The sequence below is a fragment of the Leptonotus elevatus genome, chromosome 17 (genome assembly GCF_054856555.1).
Source record: "Leptonotus elevatus isolate MCC_2025b chromosome 17, RoL_Lele_1.0, whole genome shotgun sequence".
Taxonomy (NCBI): domain Eukaryota; kingdom Metazoa; phylum Chordata; class Actinopteri; order Syngnathiformes; family Syngnathidae; genus Leptonotus; species Leptonotus elevatus.
The window spans coordinates 4725745-4731077 of NC_141255.1; the positions used below are offsets into that span (position 1 = coordinate 4725745).

Sequence of the window (5333 nt, forward strand, 5' to 3'; positions counted from 1 at the left end):
CCATGGTGAGAAATGAAATGTCAAGTATTCAGTTCAGTCGCTGTAATTCTTTGCAAATCTCGCCCACAGTGAGACAAAATTTCAACCAGTTTCAGTCTAATTTACATTTTCCGTTCCTTCTTTTACACATTATGGAGGCGTATAGCGAGGCCAGGTGTCGTGTTGACTTGAGTTCATCCTCCACCTGGCGTCTCTGCTCCCGTTTGCCTCTGATTAAATCTCCACAAGAACACCAGATGGGGTTGCAGGTTCGGAGAATCTGGCTCGAGTATTGTGGTGCAAACGGATGTTGCCGCGTTTTCCCGTAATTGGGATATATTTCCTCAAGCTGTATGCAAGCATATTGCACTGGAATCACCGGCAAGCAAGTCATTAACACGATTATTTGTGTGTAGTTTTAAAGAAAGCCCAAAGCACAAGGCATTAAGGCATGCTTGGATAGGTTTGGTGTGGTGGATCTTGACCACCCATAACCTTTTAATGGACCGATTCTTCCATTTTCACTCTTTTCACACTTTTCCGTATGCTGCGTTTAAACTCATGTGGTACAGCTGACCAGTGCAAGGTATATTGTGGATTCATGTTGCTGTCAAGTGTCAACCAATCCAACCCGATCTAAAGCTTATTAAAGCGTCTCTCACTGACATGAAGGCGAGTGCAAGGGGGGGGAAAAAAAAAACGTCAACATTTCCAAACATTGAGCTGCCAGTTTGCTCCTCCTCACTGCAGGGTGCAATTACATTCGGCACTGCGTAAAGCTTTCTTGGATGCAACAAAATGACGAGGAGGGAGTGACACCTGCGTTGTGGCACCAAGATAAGCAGAGAGAAACCGAAGAAGCGTTTCAGTCTTGACCGGTGAAAGTAGTGGTGTTTTTTCTTTTCTTTTTTTAATTTCATTTTGTGGTTTCCTCACATTGGACCAAAGAATACAAATAATATATGACTGTTATTGCAGGAAAAGTCTGTATTTCCGTTTAAAGACTGAAGTTCAGCTCTGCCACTTAAATGTCACGATGACATAAATGCTCCCTCGACAAATAGCTTGACACAAGACAGATGTGTTTATTTGTACCGCCGCAAGAATCAAAAACACAAACGTGCTCGTTCAGCAGGGCGAGGTCTACAGGGATAAATGGATTTAACAGTCAGCAATCATCTGTGACAATAAGGAAGAGGAAATGGCAAACGGGCACTTTGGAGATACTGACTGATAAAGTAGACAATTTTTAGTGGCAATCAAAGAGAGTGTCATATCGTCATCTTATACAATGTTTGCATGCAGTCAATGACCCTTTCAAAACCCAGAAGGCCACGTAAACACGCAAAACCCCGCACGCAAAAAACTTTCTAACCCCTACTCTGAGCCCCTCCCTGATAACCGAGCCTATCGCCCTATCAGTAAGGACACCCTACGGGGGAAGCTCATTTTGGCCGCTTGTATCTGTGATCTTGTTCTTTTGACCTCATGACCTCCAACCAGAGGTGGCAAATCCAGGTCCAGAAAGTAAAAACCGTACTACAGTTTGGCTTTAGCCCCAGGTGCTAGCTAACGAGCTCCCTAGCTAGCTAGCTAGCTGGGTACTTGTTTACCTCCTAGTTAGCTAGCTAGCTAGCACAAGGGGCTAAAGCCAAACTATGGAAGGGTTTTTACTTTCTGGACCTGGATTTGCCACCTCTGCCTCAAACAGAACCACATCATCTGCAAAAAGCAGAGACTAAATACTGAGATAATGAAACCGAATCCTTGGATGCACCTAGAATTTCTGGCCATCAAAGTTCTGAACAGAATCAACGTTGAAGAGTAGCCATGGTGGAGACTGTCACTGGAAATGGATCCAACTCTCCCAGCAATGTGGATCGGACAAGACTCCCCAACAGACATGGTCTAACACCTTCTCCAAGTCCGTGTAGACTGGTTGGAGAACAACAGAGTATCTCCACACCCTCAACAGGTTTCTGCGGGGTGCATTGGAGTTGAAGACAAATAATGTCAAGGTCAAAACCCTTTTTTGGTGGTAAGATCTCTCTTCTTTTTTGCCCTCCATTCCGTGCTTTTTGCTACCTGGCATGCAATCAGAACAAAGCTTGAAAAGAACAGAAAGCAAAACTAAAGACACATCCGGAACATCTCTGAGTGGTAATTTGTCAACAGAACGAGAGGACCAAAGGATGTAGGGAAGTGAAGCAGTGAGGTGAAGTAGAAGTTGATGACCTTGCGGAAAATACCAAATTTGATTAGTTGCACTGGGAGGGCGGGCCTCCTTGCAGAGCGACTATCTATCACGTAGCACAGGTCAAGCTCGGTTCACTCTCAGGCACCGCTAAGGAGACGCCGCTGTAGATGACTCGCTCAATTACTCGCAGCGACTGCAGGAGTGGTGAGAGATGACGACTGTGTGGGCAGCGAGGATGAGAGAAAACCAAATTGGCTCGGTTTGAAAGTAGGCAGCGGATGATTCAGTCCGTCGAAACAACAAATAAAGATGGGAAATTATTTGCTTTCATCAGTCATTGACACGTTGCCTTTGAGCGCAATTAAAAGTACACGTCTGCTCTTTAGAAATATGCACGCACCAGACTACAAAAATCTATTTTTATCATTTAAATTGCTGTACCTGCAGCTGTAGAAAATGTTCTTTTTTTTTTTGTACTGCAAATGCACCTGCTTAAGGCATCTCCGCATTCGCCAGAGCTGCCGGTTCTCATTAAAGCGGAACTTTGTGCGTTTCGACTCCTCGAACACTCCCTTTTCAAAGCATACAGCTTCAAAACACAAGACTCGCATGCCCCTTGTCATCCTGCACAAGTGCCAAGCTCTGTGCCGCAGTACAATTAGCCCTCAGCCAATTACGGTGTGTCCATACATAAGCATTCGTGTGTGGGCACACTTTGGTGCATATATGGGCCATTCGAGGATTAAAGCGCTTCTGCAGATAAACATGTCCGCACGGCTAAGGAGGAAAACAATGATGAGGTTCAACATTGACGAGCCAAACGCGTGTGATTGCCAGAAGCCTTGTTGACGAGTCTTTACTACGAGTAGATCAAAAGCAGCACCGTTTTTTGTAGTTGTTCTTCTCCAGCTTTACGGCGGTACTTTGGTACCGTTAAATACCCCAACATGAATTAGAATGTAAACGGATGTTTCTGTTTCTCATTCTATCAAGGCCTGCTTGACTTGAGCCTTCTTGTGTGAGATAATAGCACTTTGAACAATGACTTCAGACAGACTAGTTAATGTATAACACGAGGAGCTGCACGAGCAGTATTCGGATGTTTAGCGACATGAAAGGGGAGCGACGTCGCGAAGAGCACCTGCTGTTGTTGTTTGGGTCGCTCCAGTCAGTGACCCGAGAACAAAAGTCTTCATTCTCATTCTAATGAGTTTAATTATGGCTTGTGCGGGTTGCATTAGTTGGTGTCTGTATTCATTAAATGTCAATTCAAAGAAAAAAACGTGCTTGAGCGCAGTCAAACTGTAAGTGCTCGTTATGATCTTTCAAGACCCACTACGAGCACCAATCCTACCAAAAGTAGACTATCCAGAAAAGAAAAAGCCCTTTAGCTTTTTCTGATCTATGGGTATCTGTTAGTGGTTTCCCAACCTGAATTTCACAGCCAAGCTGGGGCTGAAAAACAGCAGTTGGGTTGAATATAAAAGTCCACGGCAGCGAATGAGTGACGGCTACGGCGAGCATCCCAGCACGGTGGTTGACGCTGTTATGTCCTAAGTGACGGCAATGGGCAGAAATGTTTTGCACTGCTAACCTAAAGCAACTTGGATCAGCAACACGGTGACCTTGGGCATACAAGATAAAAAAAAAGGGTTACACCTCGCCGCCGCCGTTCCTTTTGCCGTTTTATAGTCCGTGTCGAGCCTTTTTAATCGAAGACACAATGGTCCCCCGGGACACTCGCGCTTTAAATCTGTGAACACTCTGTAAATATTGCCCAAATGTTGTTGTGCAACCAGAGATAAGGAAGGGCTCTACCTCTATCAAAGTGTCAGCCTCTTTCGCTGGAGCGTCTTTTTGTTCATTTATGTTGCTTTTATTTATTTTGAACAAGAGATTTGAGGCTATCAGATGTTTGTTGGCCCAAACGTCAGAGGAGCATGCGCCTTGTTGCTTGTTACTGGGCAGATATTACATGCATTGCCTTGCCTCACGTTTGAATGCATTTACTTAGTGAAAATGGTCCGACATTAGGATTCAGTAACATTTTCTCATGCTCAACCACAAAAGAAGCAGTGATGGGGGTAAAAGCCAGTGAGTGAACTTTAAAATATTAAAAATTCCCATGGCTCGTCTGAGGAAACCAGCCAGCCAGCCGGGCGGGGAGAAAAGGTCACGCGGCGGAAAGACAATGAGCTGGTCATTAAAGTGACCAAGACAAGGGACAAATATTTTCTGCTTGTCCTGCCCAGAAATGTGAATCAAATGGAAGGGCGTCATGTTGAAGATGATAGAAAAAACAGCTTGTGAAGATGTAGGGGCAAAATAAATGGTGCATTAAGGGCACTCAATCACTTTAGCACCCTACTAGGACAAACACGGCATCTCTTCACCATTTTTCTTCTTTGTCTCTTCCACTTCTGCCTGCTATCTGAACTTAAGTGCAGAATGTCGTAATAAACTACCTCGAAGCGACATCGCAGTACAGCTTGCTTTCGGACGCTCTGAGCTCGTCCTGTTCACGGCACGGAAGGATCACTCGCTGGCTTTCTGCACGCTATCTGACTGCGCGTCTGCAAATCCTGCTTCCCGTTTTCTTTTTATCTTCGCTCAATCCTCTTTGTCCTCAGCCTCTTCTCTTCCGTTGCCGAATGACTGACAACCTGCGACCCTGGAGGGAAATAGCTTGATCCTTTTGGAATATCTTCATGATGTGTTGAGGACGCTCAATTAGTATGCCGCCGCACTTTCAGGACTGGTCCGACTGGTCCCCGTGCGGAACGTGCTGATGCATCGCGAGTGGGCAGTTGCTCATGCGGCACACTGGAGGCCAGGACATCATGTCTCCGTCATGATGACTGTAAATGTCACACTCCCAAGGTTCGTTTGGCTATGGGCGGGACGTCCTCCATTAGCGCTTGTTCTTGTTTGAGAGGTTGGTGGGGGGGTTTGTGCGTCTGCGTCAGCGTGCTTGTTACTCAGCATTTTGGATTAGTCAAATTGGGGCCGTGGTTTTGCCTTGAGCTGAAAAAGCACACGGGAGTTTCAGCTCGGAGGAATCACGGTGGTTCTCTTTTTAAGGTGGCTAAACATATCACACAGATTCAGGAACCCAATCACTCGTTAAACGTGTCTTCTGCATGTTCATGAGACGATG

General features: G+C 45.5%; 1 protein-coding gene across 1 annotated transcript in view; it reads left to right on the plus strand.

Annotated features, from left to right (window-relative positions):
• LOC147159386 (pyruvate carboxylase, mitochondrial-like) overlaps window positions 1-5333 on the plus strand; it is a 146643-nt gene that overhangs the window by 72657 nt on the left and 68653 nt on the right. The window lies entirely within an intron of this gene.